This window comes from Cucurbita pepo, chromosome 16 (assembly GCF_057944985.1).
Source record: "Cucurbita pepo subsp. pepo isolate OVF chromosome 16, ASM5794498v1, whole genome shotgun sequence".
Classification (NCBI taxonomy): domain Eukaryota; kingdom Viridiplantae; phylum Streptophyta; class Magnoliopsida; order Cucurbitales; family Cucurbitaceae; genus Cucurbita; species Cucurbita pepo.
Window position 1 is genome coordinate 2,892,765 of NC_141813.1, and position 17,215 is coordinate 2,909,979.

The 17,215-nt window shown below is 37.6% G+C and overlaps 4 non-coding genes across 4 annotated transcripts; all 4 read left to right on the top strand.

Annotated features, from left to right (window-relative positions):
• Positions 1-1,311: 1,311 nt before the first annotated feature.
• Positions 1,312-1,383, top strand: TRNAG-ACC (transfer RNA glycine (anticodon ACC)). Its single transcript has one exon. It is a non-coding gene; the product is annotated as a tRNA-Gly (tRNA).
• A 489-nt stretch (positions 1,384-1,872) lies between these two features.
• On the top strand, positions 1,873-1,943 carry TRNAG-CCC (transfer RNA glycine (anticodon CCC)). Its single transcript has one exon. It is a non-coding gene; the product is annotated as a tRNA-Gly (tRNA).
• Positions 1,944-7,224: 5,281 nt separating this feature from the next.
• TRNAS-GCU (transfer RNA serine (anticodon GCU)) lies at positions 7,225-7,306 on the top strand. Its single transcript has one exon. It is a non-coding gene; the product is annotated as a tRNA-Ser (tRNA).
• Positions 7,307-8,711: 1,405 nt separating this feature from the next.
• TRNAS-GCU (transfer RNA serine (anticodon GCU)) lies at positions 8,712-8,793 on the top strand. The gene has a single exon. It is a non-coding gene; the product is annotated as a tRNA-Ser (tRNA).
• Positions 8,794-17,215: the final 8,422 nt, after the last annotated feature.

Here is a 17,215-nt window from a genome sequence, read left to right on the forward strand (position 1 = left end):
AGTGCGATAATGCCACAATATCAGTTAAATTTATTAGATGACACGTGTGTAGCACTATCGAGATTTTCTGTTTTTATTTTTTTAAATCGAGAGGTGAACGAAAAGTTAAGGGCTTCGGAAGAACCGCATGACCAAAATACGAGTAAGTTATGGATATGACTAAATTTAGAAGCACTAGTTGTCTAGGAATAGTAATAGTACCCTGCCACGGTACAAACCCGAGTTCGATTATCGGCTGGTGCATCCTGAAGGAAGATTAGCTATGATTATATTAGTGCATAATTTGAAAACTAGGGTTTGCCACAATATCAGTTAAATTTATAGATGACACGAGTAGCACTATCGAGATTTTCTGTTTTTTTTATTTTTAAACTGAGAGGTGAACGAAAAGTTAAGGGCTTTGGAAGAACTGCATGACCAAATTACGAGTAAGTTATGGATATGACTAAATTTAGAAGCACTAGTGGTCTAGGGGAAGAATAGTACCTTGCCACGATACAGACCCAAGTTCGATTCAAGGCTTAGGTGCATCCCGAAGATTAGCTATGATGATTAGTGCGCATAATTTGAAAACTAGGGTTTGCCACAATATCAGTTAAATTTTATAATAGATGACACGAGTAGCACTAACGAGATTTTCTGTGTTTTTTTTTTTTAAATCGAGAGGTGAACGAAAAGTTAAGAGCTTCGAAAGAACTGCATGACCAAAATACGAGTAAGTTATGGATATGAATGAATTTAGAAGCACCAGTGGTCTAGTGGTAGAATAGTACCCTGCCACGGTACAGACCTGAGTTTGATTCTCGGCTGGTGCATACCGAAGGAAGATTAGCTATGATGATATTAGGACGCATAATTTGAAAACTAGGGATTGCCACAATATTAGTTAATTTTATAGATGACACGAGTAGCACTATCGAGATTTTCTGTTTTTTTTACTTTTAAACTGAGAGGTGAACGAAAAGTTAAGGGCTTCGGAAGAACTGCATGACCAAAATACGAGTACGTTATGGATATGCCTAAAGTTAGAAGCACCAGTGATCTAATGGTAGAATAGTACCCTACCACGGTACAGACCCGAGTCCAATTCTCCACTAGTGCATCCCCGAAGATTAGCTCTCATGATATTAGTGCATAATTTGAAAACTAGGGTTTTGCCACAATATCAGTTAAATTTATAGAAGACACGAGTAGCACTATCGAGATTTTTTGTTTTTTGTTTTAAATCGAGAGGTGAACGAAAAGTTAAGGGCTTCGAAAGAACTGCATGACCAAAATACGAGTAAGTTATGGATATGACTAAATTTAGAAGCACCAGTGGTTTAGTGGTAGAATAGTACCCTACCACTGTATAGACCCCGAGTTCGATTCTCGGCAGGTGCATCCCCAAGATTAGCTATGATGATATTAGTGCGCATAATTTTAAAACTAGGGTTTGCCACAATATCAGTTAAATTTATAGATGACACGAGTAACACTATCGAGATTTTATGTTTTTTGTTTTAAATCGAGAGGTGAACGAAAAGTTAAGGGCTTCGGAAGAACTGCATGACCAAAATACGAGTAAGTTATGGATATGACTAAATTTAGAAGCACAATTGGTCTAGTGGTAGAATAGTACCCTACCACGGTACAGACCCGAGTTCGATTCTCTGCTGTTGCAACCCGAACATTAGCTATGATGATATTAGTGCATAATTTGAAAACTAGTGTTTGCCACAATATTAGTTGAATTTATACATGACACGAGTAGCACTATCGAGATTTTTTGTTTTTATTTTTTTAAATCGAGAGGTGAACGAAAAGTTAAGGGCTTCGGACGAACTGCATGACCAAAATACGAGTAAGTTATGGATATGACCAAATTTAGAAGCACCAGTGGTCTAGTGGTAGAATAGTACCCTCCCACAGTACAGACCCGAGTTCGATTCTCGGCTGGTGCATCCTGAAGATTAGCTATGATGATATTAGTGCATAATTTGAAAACTTCGGTTTGCCACAAAATCAGTTATAAAATTTATAAATGACACGAGTAGTAATATCGTGCTTTTCTTTTTTCTTTTTTATTTTTAAACTGAGAGGTGAACGAAAAGTTAAGGGCTTCGGAAGAACTGCATGATCAAAATACGAGTACGTTATGGATATGCCTAAAGTTAGAAGCACCAGTGGTCTAATGGTAGAATCGTACCCTACCACGGTACAGACCCGAGTCCAATTCTCGACTAGTGCATCCCCGAAGATTAGCAATGATGATATTAGTGCATAATTTGTAAACTAGGGTTTGCCACAAAATCAGTTAAATTTATAGATGACACGAGTAGCACTATCGAGATTTTCTATTTTTTTTTTTTAAATCGAGAGGTGAACGAAAAGTTAAGGGCTTCGGAAGAACTGCATGACCAAAATACGAGTAAGTTATGGATATGACTAACTTTAGAAGCAGCAGTGGTCTAGTGGTAAAATAGTACCCCGCCACGGTATAGACCCTAGTTCAATTCTCGGCTGGTGCATCTCGAAGATTAGCTATGATGATATTAGTGCATAATTTGAAAACTTTGGTTTGCCACAATATTAGTTATTAAATTTATAGATGACACGAGGCACTATTGTTCTTTTCTTTTTTATTTTTTATTTTTAAACTGAGAGGTGAACGAAAAGTTAAGGGCTTCGGAAGATCTGCATGACCAAAATACGAGTACGTTATGGATATGCCTAAAGTTAGAAGCACCAGTGGTCTAATGGTAGAATAGTACCCTACCACGGTACAGACCCGAGTCCAATTCTCGACTAGTGCATCCCCGAAGATTAGTTCTGATGATATTAGTGCATAATTTGAAAACTAGGGTCTGCCACAATATCAGTTAAATTTATAGAAGACACGAGTAGCACTATCGAGATTTTCTGTGTTTTTTTTTTTAAAAAGAGAGGTGAACGAAAAGTTAAGGGCTTCGAAAGAACTGCATGACCAAAATACGAGTAAGTTATGGATATGACTAAATTTAGAAGCACAAGTGGTCTAGTGGTAGAATAGTACCCTGCCACGGTACAGACCCGAGTCCAATTCTCGACTAGTGAATCCCCAAAGATTAGCTCTCATGATATTAGTGCATAGTTTGAAAACTAGGGTTTGCCACAATATCAGTTAAATTTATAGATGACACGAGTAGCACTATCGAGATTTTCTGTTTTTTGTTTTAAATCGAGAGGTGAACGAAAAGTTAAGGGCTTCGGAAGAACTGCATGACCAAAATACGAGTAAGTTATGGATAATACTAAATTTAAAAGCACCAGTTGTCTAATGGAAGAATAGTACACTGCCACGTTACAGACTAGAGTTCGATTCTCGGCTGGTGCATCCCGAAGATTAGCTCTTATGATATTAGTGCATAATTTGAACGAAAAGTTAAGGGCTTCGAAAGAACTGCATAACCAAAATACGAGTAAGTTATGGATATGACTAAATTTAGAAGCACCAATGGTCTAGTGGTAGAATAGTACCCTGCTACGATATAGACCCGAGTTCGATTCTCGGCTGGTGCATCCCGAAGGAAGATTACCTATGATGATATTAGTGCATAATTTGAAAACTAGGGGTTGCCACAATATCAGTTAAATTTATAGATGACACGAGTGCACTATCGAGATTTTCTGTGTTTTTTTTAAATCGAGAGGTGAACGAAAAGTTAAGGGCTTCGGAAGAACTGCATGACCAAAATAAGAGTAAGTTATGGATATGACTAAATTTAGAAGCACCAGTGGTCTAGTGATAGAATAGTACCCTGCCACGGTACAGACCCGAGTTCTATTCCCGGCTGGTGCATCCAAAAGATTAGCTAAGATGTTAGTGCATAATTTGAAAACTTCGGTTTGCCACAATAACAGTTATTAAATTTATAGATGACACGAGGCACTATCGTGCTTTTCTTTTTTATTTTTTATTTTTAAACTGAGAGGTGAACGAAAAGTTAAGGGCTTCAGAAGAACTGCATGACCAAAATACGAGTACGTTATGGATATGCCTAAAGTTAGAAGCACCAGTGGTCTAATGGTAGAATAGTAACCAACCTACTTGTAGGCTGCCGTCGCTTCATTCTTCTACTGGGTTTCCACAACTTTCCTTTTGTCTATAAGAAGTTCGGGCTTACCCTTTACTGCGCTCTAACAATTGTGTAGGTCTCGAAGTTCTAACTGATTCCTCATTAAAAATCTACCTTTGTTGTCCGTAGTGCCTCTTCGAGATTTGTTCCTAAAATAAAAAAGTTACTTTGGCCGAGTGGTTAAGGCGTGTGCCTGCTAAGTACATCGGGTTTCCCAGCTAGAGTTCGAATCTCTTAGGCGACGTATGGTTCATAATTTTTTTTGTACTAGCCAAAGGCCACCGCTAAAAGACATTGTCCTCGTTGGCCCGTTACCTCACCAGGTATTCAGGCCCTTATTATAAGAAATGCTTCGTTCCCCTCTCCAACCCATGTTGGATGTGTTTTAATTTTTAGAGGTTTCGAGATATCGAACTGCGACAAAAAGATAAATTTTGCACACTTAAAAAGACATACCACACCTTCGTCATAAATTTCAAGTTCTTTACACAGGAAAAAGGGCATGGGATACAAAAAGAATTCAAAATCAACCTAAAAAATTAAACGACTAATTGATGTCCCAGGTCGAATACATCTAACATACACACCGTGTCGACACCGTTTTGTGATAGTAGAGCTCCAGAGCATCACCCCACCTTGACCAGTAACTGAACAAGGAAAGGAGAAAGGTGTAAGTATAAAAATCTACTTAGTAACCAACCTACTTGTAGGCTGCCGTAGCTTCATTCTTCTACTGGGTTTCCACGACTTTCCTTTGGTCTATAAGAAGTTCGGGCTTACCCTTTACTGTGCTCTAACAATTGTGTAGGTCTCGAAGTTCTAACTGATTCCTCATTAAACATCTACCTTTGTTGTTCGTAGTGCCTCTTCGATTTTTGTTCCTAAATTAAAAAAGTCGCTTTGGCCGAGTGGTTAAGGCGTGTGCCTGCTAAGTACATGGGGTTACCCCACAAGAGTTGGAATCTCTCAGGCGACGTAAGGTTCATATTTTTTTTTGTACTAGCCAAAGGCCACCGCTAAAAGACATTGCCCTCGTTGGCCCGTTACCTCACCAGGTATTCAGGCCCTTATTATAAGAAATGCTTCGTTCTCCTCTCCAACCCATGTTGGATGTGTCATGACCCAATTTTAATTTTTATCGGTTTCGAGATATCGAACTGCGACAAAAAGATAAATTTTGCACACTTTAAAAGACATACAACATCTTCGTCATAAATTTCAAGTTCTTTACAAACGGAAAAAGGGCATGGGATACAAAAAGAATTCAAAATCAACCTAAAAAATTAAACGACTAATTGATGTCCCAGGTCGAATACATCTAACATACACACCTTGTCGACACCGTTTTGTGATAGTAGAGCTCAAGAGCATCACCCCACCTTGACCAGTAACTGAACAATGAAAGGAGAATGGTGTAAGTGTAAAAATCTACTTAGTAACCAACCTACTTGTAGGCTACCGTCGCTTCATTCTTCTACTGGGTTTCCACGACTTTCCTTTGGTCTATAAGAAGTTCGGGCTTACCCTTTACTGTGCTCTAACAATTGTGTAGGTCTCGAAGTTCTAACTGATTCCTCATTAAACATCTACCTTTGTTGTCCGTAGTGCCTCTTCAAGATTTGTTCCTAAAATAAAAAAGTTTGCTTTGTTTGAGTGGTTAAGGCGTGTGCCTGCTAAGTACATGGGATTTCCCCGCGAGAGTTCGAAACTCTCATGCGACGTGAAGATCATTTATTTTTCTGTACTAGCCAAAGGCAACCGCTAAAAGACATTGTCCTCGTTGGCCCATTACCTCACCAGGTATTCAGGCCCTTATTATAAGGAATGCTTCGTTCCCGTCTCCAACCCATGTTGGAAGTGTCATGACCCAATTTTAATTTTAGAGGTTTCGAGATATCGAATTGCGACAAAAAGATAAATTTTGCACACTTTAAAAGACATACAACACCTTCGTCATAAATTTCAAGTTCTTTACAAACGGAAAAAGGGCATGGGATACAAAAAGAATTCAAAATCAACCTAAAAAATTAAACGACTAATTGATGTCCCAGGTCGAATACATCTAACATACACACCGTGTCGACACCGTTTTGTGATAGTAGAGCTCCAGAGCATCACCCCACCTTGACCAGTAACTGAACAAGGAAAGGAGAAAGGTGTAAGTATAAAAATCTACTTAGTAACCAACCTACTTGTAGGCTGCCGTAGCTTCATTCTTCTACTGGGTTTCCACGACTTTCCTTTGGTCTATAAGAAGTTCGGGCTTACCCTTTACTGTGCTCTAACAATTGTGTAGGTCTCGAAGTTCTAACTGATTCCTCATTAAACATCTACCTTTGTTGTTCGTAGTGCCTCTTCGATTTTTGTTCCTAAATTAAAAAAGTCGCTTTGGCCGAGTGGTTAAGGCGTGTGCCTGCTAAGTACATGGGGTTACCCCGCAAGAGTTGGAATCTCTCAGGTGACGTAAGGTTCATATTTTTTTTTTGTACTAGCCAAAGGCCACCGCTAAAAGACATTGCCCTCGTTGGCCCGTTACCTCACCAGGTATTCAGGCCCTTATTATAAGAAATGCTTCGTTCTCCTCTCCAACCCATGTCGGATGTGTCATGACCCAATTTTAATTTTTAGAGGTTTCGAGATATCGAACTGCGACAAAAAGATAAATTTTGCACACTTTAAAAGACATACAACACCTTCGTCATAAATTTCAAGTTCTTTACAAACGGAAAAAGGGCATGGGATACAAAAAGAATTCAAAATCAACCTAAAAAATTAAACGACTAATTGATGTCCCAGGTCGAATACATCTAACATACACACCGTGTCGACACCGTTTTGTGATAGTAGAGCTCAAGAGCATCACCCCACCTTGACCAGTAACTGAACAAGGAAAGGAGAAAGGTGTAAGTATAAAAATCTACTTAGTAACCAACCTACTTGTAGGCTGTCGTCGCTTCATTCTTCTACTGGGTTTCCTCGACTTTCCTTTGGTCTATAAGAAGTTCGGGCTTACCCTTTACTATGCTCTAACAATTGTGTAGGTCTCGAAGTTCTAACTGATTCCTCATTAAACATCTACCTTTGTTGTCCGTAGTGCCTCTTCGAGATTTGTTCCTAAAATAAAAAAGTCGCTTTGGCCGAGTGGTTAAGGCGTGTGCCTGCTAAGTACATGGGATTTTCCCGTGAGAGTTCGAAACTCTCATGCGACGTAAAGTTCATTTATTTTTCTGTACTAGCCAAAGGCACCCGCTAAAAGACATTGTCCTCGTTGGCCCATTACCTCACCAGGTATTCAGGCCCTTATTATAAGAAATGCTTCGTTCCCGTCTCCAACCCATGTTGGATGTGTCATGACCCAATTTTAATTTTAGAGGTTTCGAGATATCGAATTGCGACAAAAAGATAAATTTTGCACACTTTAAAAGACATACAACACCTTCGTCATAAATTTCAAGTTCTTTACAAACGGAAAAAGGGCATGGGATACAAAAAGAATTCAAAATCAACCTAAAAAATTAAACGACTAATTGATGTCCCAGGTCGAATACATCTAACATACACACCGTGTCGACACCGTTTTGTGATAGTAGAGCTCCAGAGCATCACCCCACCTTGACCAGTAACTGAACAAGGAAAGGAGAAAGGTGTAAGTATAAAAATCTACTTAGTAACCAACCTACTTGTAGGCTGCCGTAGCTTCATTCTTCTACTGGGTTTCCACGACTTTCCTTTGGTCTATAAGAAGTTCGGGCTTACCCTTTACTGTGCTCTAACAATTGTGTAGGTCTCGAAGTTCTAACTGATTCCTCATTAAACATCTACCATTGTTGTTCGTAGTGCCTCTTCGATTTTTGTTCCTAAATTAAAAAAGTCGCTTTGGCCGAGTGGTTAAGGCGTGTGCCTGCTAGGTACATGGGGTTACCCCGCAAGAGTTGGAATCTCTCAGGTGACGTAAGGTTCATATTTTTTTTTGTACTAGCCAAAGGCCAACGCTAAAAGACATTGCCCTCGTTGGCCCGTTACCTCACCAGGTATTCAGGCCCTTATTATAAGAAATGCTTCGTTCTCCTCTCCAACCCATGTTGGATGTGTCATGACCCAATTTTAATTTTTAGTGGTTTCGAGATATCGAACTGCGACAAAAAGATAAATTTTGCACACTTTAAAAGACATACAACACCTTCGTCATAAATTTCAAGTTCTTTACAAACGGAAAAAGGGCATGGGATACAAAAAGAATTCAAAATCAACCTAAAAAATTAAACGACTAATTGATGTCCCAGGTCGAATACATCTAACATACACACCGTGTCGACACCGTTTTGTGATAGTAGAGCTCCAGAGCATCACCCCACCTTGACCAGTAACTGAACAAGGAAAGGAGAAAGGTGTAAGTATAAAAATCTACTTAGTAACCAACCTACTTGTAGGCTGTCGTCGCTTCATTCTTCTACTGGGTTTCCTCGACTTTCCTTTGGTCTATAAGAAGTTCGGGCTTACCCTTTACTGTGCTCTAACAATTGTGTAGGTCTCGAAGTTCTAACTGATTCCTCATTAAACATCTACCTTTGTTGTCCATAGTGCCTCTTCGAGATTTGTTCCTAAAATAAAAAAGTCGCTTTGGCCGAGTGGTTAAGGCGTGTGCCTGCTAAGTACATGGGATTTTCCCGCGAGAGTTCGAAACTCTCATGCGACGTAAAGTTATTTATTTTTCTGTACTAGCCAAAGGCAACCGCTAAAAGACATTGTCCTGTCCTCGTTGGCCCATTACCTCACCAGGTATTCAGGCCCTCCTTATAAGGAATGCTTCGTTCCCCTCTCCAACCCATGTGTCATGACCCAATTTTAATTTTTAGAGGTTTCGAGATATCGAACTGCGACAAAAAGATAAATTTTGCACACTTTAAAAGACATACAACACCTTCGTCATAAATTTCAAGTTCTTTACAAACGGAAAAAGGGCATGGGATACAAAAAGAATTCAAAATCAACCTAAAAAATTAAACGACTAATTGATGTCCCAGGTCGAATACATCTAACATACACACCGTGTCGACACCGTTTTGTGATAGTAGAGCTCAAGAGCATCACCCCACCTTGACCAGTAACTGAACCTGGAAAGGAGAATGGTGTAAGTATAAAAATCTACTTAGTAACCAACCTTCTTGTAGGCTGTCGTCGCTTCATTCTTCTACTGGGTTTCCACGACTTTCCTTTGGTCTATAAGAAGTTCGGTCTTACCCTTTACTGTGCTCTAACAATTGTGTAGGTCTCAAAGTTCTAACTGATTCCTCAATAAACATCTACCTTTGTTGTCCGTAGTGCCTCTTCGAGATTTGTTCCTCAAATAAAAAATTCGCTTTGGTCGAGTGGTTAAGGCGTGTGCCTGTTAAGTACATGGGGTTTCCCCGCGAGAGTTGGAATCTCTCAGGCGACGTAAATTTTATTTTTTTTTGTACTAGCCAAAGGCCACCGCTAAAAGACATTGTCCTCGTTGGCCCGTTACCTCTATTCAGGTCCTTATTATAAGGAATGCTTCGTTCCCCTCTCCAACCCATGTTGAATGTGTCATGACCCAATTTTAATTTTTAGAGGTTTCGAGATATCGAATTGCGACAAAAAGATAAATTTTGCACACTTTAAAAGACATACAACACCTTCGTCATAAATTTCAAGTTCTTTACAAACGGAAAAAGGGCATGGGATACAAAAAGAATTCAAAATCAACCTAAAAAATTAAACGACTAATTGTTGTCCCAGGTTGAATACATCTATCATACACACCGTGTCGACACCGTTTTGTGATAGTAGAGCTCCAGATCATCACCCCACCTTGACCAGTAATTGAACAAGGAAAGAAGAAAGGTGTAAGTATAAAAATCTACTTATTTACCAACCTACTTGTAGGATGTCGTCGCTTCATTCTTCTACTAGGTTTCCTCGACTTTCCTTTGGTCTATAAGAAGTTCGGGCTTGCCCTTTACTGTGCTCTAAGCAATTGTGTAGGTCCTTTGTTGTCCGTAGTGCCTCTTCGAGATTTGTTCCTAAAACAAAAAAAGTTGTTGTAAGACACTGGCCAAAGTGATGAGATATCCTTGTTCGTGTAATCCTCTGATAGTTCTTTTAAGAAATCAGAGCATCGATGTTTGTGTTCTTTAATGTTAAAATTACCTTTATGACGGTATCAGCCAAATCGAGCTTCAAAACTTCGAATTTTTATTTAGTACATCCTTTTTTTTTTTCGCTCTATTCAACAAGGATATTCACTTTGTTCCAATCAAATTAAATGGGATAAATTAACAATCGTGGAGTAAATCATTTAGGTATAAACCAAGAATCAGCTCTTCAAGTTCTGAGATACATAAAAAGTAGTCTATTTTGGATTTTGCATCTTTCTCGGGAATTCAATAATTTATTGAAAGTCTAAACAGCAAACCAATCAAACTCGGTCTATTTCTAGGTTTTGCATTTTTTGTTGGGAAATTCAATAATTTATTGAAAGTCTAAAAAGCAAACCAATGTGTATAGATCATCTCGGTTTTGCATCTTATGGTAAATCAATAAGTCCTTGAAAGTCTAAAAAGCAAACCAATGGGTCCAAATCATTTCGGTTTTAAATCTTATTGGTAAGTTCAATTATTTATTGGAAGTCTAAAAAGCAAACCAATGTTTTCGAAAATTCAATTATTTTTTGGAAGTCTAAAAAAGAAAACCAATGTTTCAACTTTTGTATATTCCTCTGAAGTTCATTTATTTATTGGAAGTCTAAAAAGCAAGCCGATGTGTCTGAGCAAAAATACTGTTTAGAGTTAACTTGACACATATTTTCACTATTGGGAAGACAACAATTTAATTATCTAAAACACAAGTTGGGTGTTATTGACCTACACTCTCCAACTTGAGACACTTAACTTGGGGGAGTAAAGACAAGTTAATAATATTGAGATACCTAAAATAGAGGGGGAATTTGATGAGTAGGATCTGAAAAAAAGTTCTTTTAATGGTAGTGCTATAAATTATCTTTATTGTGCACTAATTAACGATGAATTTAATAGAGTATCCATGTGTTCTTGGGCATATGAAATTTGAAAAACTCTTGAAATAACTCATGAGGGAACAAATTTGGAAAACTTTGATCTGTCATGGTCATGCTTGTCCAAGGCGTGTTGTTTATGGCTGCATGTCGAATGTCCGCGTCATATTTGTTCGGGACGTGTTGTCCATGGTTGCATGCCCATTACAAACCCCTTTTACATGCTTTCATCTTAGATAGACCTTTACCACTTCATGTTGTTCAAAAAAATCATTTCTACACTTGTCAGGGCTAAAATGCCCCAAAATGTACTATAGAGAGATATGACTAATCGTCACTTATTCTTACTCGGGTTATATGCTATCAAAGTTGTTGTTGTTGTCTAATTGCTTTTAGCTTATAACATTGCTTTCTTTCAAAAAAATTTTAATGTATTTCCTCGCTCATGTTTTCGAGAACATCTCTCAAACGTGACTCGAAACTCGAGCATACACCGATGTATCCACGAAGTCCAAAATTCTCACGGTTGACTTGTTCATTGGATTAGAACAAGTGTCACACAATTGCTATAACGTTGCTGCAAGAGTGCAATTGTACAATAGACGTATCAATATTTACTGGGACGAATTTATGGTAAGTTGTTTCCATTGATCACGTCCATTAGAACTTCAAACCCGTTATGTGATGTAATAGAAATTTGTATTGATTATGGATCACTTCTCATTTGACGCACATCGATCTCCTCTAATATCATCAAAGCCCATCCAATTGAGTGTTTTTACTTGAATGGACTTCATCCAATTGGGTGTTTTTAAAATCGAGTCGCATATAATTATTTTGTGCAATATTAATTTTTTTAATTAAATGATTTATAAGGAAGGATTAATTTTTTTGTGATCAAGTCTTATACAAACTTATTGTATACGATACTTTCACTCTCATGTCTCTACGTGAAAAATTTGAATCAAACTATTGGTAATTTTTACAAATTAGGTAGTATCAATAGTATTATCAAGATAAGACACTCAATCATATCTATATACTATAGACTATTTAAGTTATTGATATATTAGAACAATATTATCTCATATTTCATTCACATATTGTTCAAGCTTATGCTAATAACCTTTATTACGGTAGATAACTTAACATTGGAAATAAATATAATCAAAACTATTATTAAATAATAAATGATATATTGAAATGTTATGAAGTACAAGCAAGAGCTAATAGCTAAAGCAAAACGAGTAGCGAGCCACTACTATCCCTTCCTATATAGTTTAGTTTCCTAATTGCCCAGGCTCGGTCACCTTCCCCATATCCCTTATGCTTAGGACTGGGGTCCATGGTGACTGAGAGAACCCTCCCTCTTCAAATGCTACAAAGGGTGTTAAATATTTGATTTCATGAGCTTGCGTCGATATGACTTTATCGGAGTATTGACTATAGTGACCTTTGGGTCTTTGAAAAATTTCATAAGCCCAATGAGAGTTCGAGAATGTTTGGGAAGAAGCTGCTGGATTTTTCTTTCATGGAAAAGTGGCTTTGCTACTCCTCTCTCTCATTTTCTTCTTTGTTCTTTTAAAGAAGAAAATATTTTTTATGAAAGAGAATTTTACTTTAGGAGTGTACAATTATTGCTGGTTCATTATTCTTTCATTTTCCTTAAATAAAATAAAATAAAATAAAATAAAAAGTTTCACATGAGGCTGGACCTATTTTGAGTTAACCATAAGAAAATCAGCACACATGAATGAGTTAAATTCAATCTATAATTTCCTTCTTTCATTATGGGCGCAATACTCTCTAAATTAACATACTTAAATTTCAGAACATAACTCCTAATATTTCTTGTGGATCTGAAGGAAATTCGAGAATAAAAATTCAAGAACTTACCTTCGGATCTTCCTCGTTTCTTGATGGTTTTGTGTGATTCAAGGGTTCAAGGTACTTCTCTTTGAGATTTTGTGAAGAAGAAAGCTCAATCGGAATCGGACTCCTCATGGCCGAAACGATGGTTACTTCCGTCTCTCTAGAACTTTATCTCTTCTCTCTACTTTCTTTTCTTTTCCTTTCCCTTCTTTTCTCTTCTTTTCTTTTCTGATTTTTCTTTTCTTTATCTTTCACTAACCTCATTTTTTATGTGCCTTTTATTAACATGAAATTGATCAGCTATAAATTTAAAACGAGAAAAGTAGAATGACCTAGACTTAGATGCCAAAAATCGGATGATTGAGATACCTTGATGACTTTAAGATTTGATTGAAGATGAAGAAATATGATAGAGATTTCCAAATTGTTTACCTGAGCCAATCATCTTCACTGTAACCAAGTCCTGCATAACACAAGAATCAAGATAGAAGGTGACACACCATTTTAAGTCATTGGTAAGTTTGCTAATGGACAACATGTTTAAATTGAATGAAGACACACATAAAATATTGTTTAATTTAAGGCCAGGATTAAAGAGGATTAAAGAAAACATTGACGGTAAGTGACACATGTGTTCTCACTCATTAGGCAAGTTTATTGTAGAAATGATTGCAGTATTTGGTTCATTCATAACAGAAGCTTTATATATTATATGATTCGCAGCTCCACTATCGAGAATCCATGAATTAGAACTAGCAGAGTTAATGGATAATGTAGATACTGGGAATAATCCATGAATTAGATCTGTCACGACCCAATTTTTAAGGTTTCGAGAAATCAAACCGCGATGAAAAGATGGATTTTGAAAAGACATACAACACTTGTCCGAAATTCTAAGTTATTTACAAATAGAAAAGGGCATGGGATACAAAGGAATTCAAAATGAACCCCAAAAAGAATAGAACTAATTGATGTCAAACGTCCAATACAACTAACAGACATTTTGGGCTGACACCCTTGTGTGTAGTCCCTAATGTATTTTCAAGACTCATCCATAAAACCAAAAGGTCACTTTGATTGAGTGGTTATAGTGTGTGCTTGCTATTACATGGTGTTTCCCCGCCAGAGTTGATGAAAAGTTTTTTTTTTTTTTTTTTTTTTTTTTTTTTTTTTTTTTTTTTTTTTTTTTTTTTTGTAACAACCAAAGACCACTGCGGCAGAGATTGTTCAATCTACAAATGTCTGAAGGTGGATTTGTTATTGATCATATAAACGAATTCAATATGATTGTAAGTCAATCGAGTTTAGTGAAAATTAATTTTGAAGATGAAATTAAGGCACTGATTTTGATGTCATGTTTACCCGAGTCGTGGGATACTGTTGTTGCTTCGATCAGTAGTTCTCAGAGATTGAGAAGCTAAAGTCGCTGAAATCCAAGATGTAGCTCTCAGCGAAAGTATTCACAAACGAGAAATTAGGGATTCATCTAGTGGTGCTCTCAGTGTTGACCAAAGGGGAAGAAGTAAATTGAAGGACTTAAACAAAGATCGATAAAAATCAAACCATGAAAATTTTCCAAACAGATCAAACATAACATGTTGGAATTGTGGAGAAAAATGTCACTTTTGGACCGTTGTACAAGACCAAAAACGAAGCAGAATCACAAATTAGAAGATGATGATGATTCTATAGATTCAGCATAAGACATTGGAGATTCCCTAATCCTCAGCGTGGACAGTCTAACTGAATCTAGAATTTTGGATTCAGGTGCATCTTTTCATTCATCACCAAATAAAGAGCTATTTCCAAATTTCAAGTCTGAAAATTTCGAGAAGGTGTATCTTGCCAACAGCCAAGATTTGGAGATTGAAGGAAAAGGGGATGTCTTCATAAAAACTTCGGCAGGAAATCACTGGACATTAAAGGATGTCAGGTACATTCTTAGTCTCAATAAGAACCTGATCTCTATTGGTTAGTTGGACAACACAGGTTATGCAACAGAGTTTGGGAAGAGTTCGTGGAAGATTGTGAAGGGTGTTATGGTGGTAGCGCGTGGCACAAAATCTGGAACCTTATACACCACTGCAGGGTGTATGAACATGGTTATTGTTGCTGAGAGTGCTTCAAACTCAAGTCTATGACACAATAAACTTGGACATATGAACGTCAAAGGAATAAAGATGTTGGCTGCGAAAGAAGTTTTGGAAGGTCTGAAATCGTCCTTGTGAGAACTGCATTATGAGCAAACAGAAATGAGATAGCTTCACAAAGACTACAAGAGAATTGAAGAAAGTGTGGTTGGAAATGGTCCATACAGACGTTTGCGGACCATCTCCAGTTCTATCACTTGGTGCATCAAAGTTTTATGTCACATTCATCGATGATTTCAATAGGAATGTGTGGATTTGTTTCTTGAAACGCAAGTTAGATGTGTTTGCCACCTTCAAGAAGTGAAGTGGAAAGTTGAAGTTGAAAATCAGACCGGCTTGAAGATCAAATGCCTGAGGTCTAGTAATGGAGTTGAGTACGACAAGTTAGAATTCAAATTATGTTGTGCAGCTGAGGAAATTCGATTAATGAAGACAATTCCTGGTAAACCAAGACAAAATGGTGTTGTTGAAAGAATGAACAGAACATTGAATGAGTGGCAAAAGAGTATATGAGGATTCATTATGGATTTCCAAAGACGTTCTAAGCAAATGTTCATGTTCATTATGGATTTCCAAAGACATTATGGATTTCCAATAGAGGGTCATCAATACCCTTTGAGTTCAAGTTGCCAGAAGAAGTATGGACAAGAAAAGAACTCAAGTACTCTCACTTGAGAACTTTTTGTTGTACTGCGTATGTTCATGTTGATCTAGAGAAGAGTGACAAGCTTGACGCTCAGCCTGTGAAATGTTATTTTGGGATGACAAGAACCAAAAAGTCCTGAGATACTGTGACGTGACTTTTGATGAAAATGTCATATACAAGGACAAAGAGAAGAAATGTTTCAAGACAACAAAGCAAGTGGGATTAAGGTTGAGTTGCTGAAAGATTCACCTAGTGATGTTGTAGCAAATACTCAAGAAACTCCTGAGTCTGTTGCTAAGGAACCAAAGGCGGAGCAAGTGACACCTGAGCAGGTGTTGAAAAGATCATCTAGAGCTATCAGAGTACTAGATAGGTATGTCCCGTCATTACACTATATGTTGCTGACTGATGAAGGGGAACCAGAGCCCTTTGATGAGGCCCTACAGTTGGAGGATACAACCAAATGGGAGCAAGCCATGGATGATAGGATGTCTAAGCTTCAAAAATGCATTGGTCTTCCAACTATTGAGGCTGAGTACGTGGCAATAGCTGAACCTGAAAAGGAGATGATATGGATGACAGACTATCTAGAAGAATTGGACAAGAAGCAGCACGAGAAGATTCTTTATACAGATAGTTAGTGTGTCATACAGTTGGTGAAGAACCCGATCTATCATTCAAAGACAAAACACAAAAGGCGATACCATTTCACTCGCAGGTTAGTGGAAGATGGTGATGTGTTTGGTAGAGATAAAGGGTGCAAAGAATCCAGCAAACATGTTGACAAAATGTGTTGATGTTGGAACGGTTGGGCAAAGCCTCAATTTGTATGGTGCAAGGAAGATTTAGAATGAAATTCTTGGTTGGTTGGATGAGTCTACAAATGAGAGAATATTAGGATATGAGGCCTAATGCTTATTTCTAGTAAAAGATCTGGTAGAGATATATAAAATAGATATTTCGTAAAGATTTGGTACAGATATATATGGTAGATATTTCGTAAAGATTTGGTAAAGATATATTTGGTCGATTATATTTTGTAGGCAGTTAAATCTGTTAAAGCTATATTTAGTAAACTGAAACCATGTATATATATATCCTATTTCTTTGTGTTCATCTTGATCGAGTGTGTGCATCGTTGTGCGATCCTAACAACTCATATCAGAGCTAGGCAAAATTTACCACGATCTGTGAAGATGGAAAGTTCAAAGATTGTAGTTGAGAAGTTCGATGGATCCGATTTCGATTTCTGGAAAATGCAGATTGAAGTTATCTGTACCAGAAAGATCTTCATGAATCCCTGTTGGGGGTGAAGCCGAACACCATGACCACGGAGTAGTAGAAGCTCAAAGATCGTCATGACTTAGGGTTGATCTGGTTGACGCTATCCACAAACGTGACTTTCAACATCATCAAG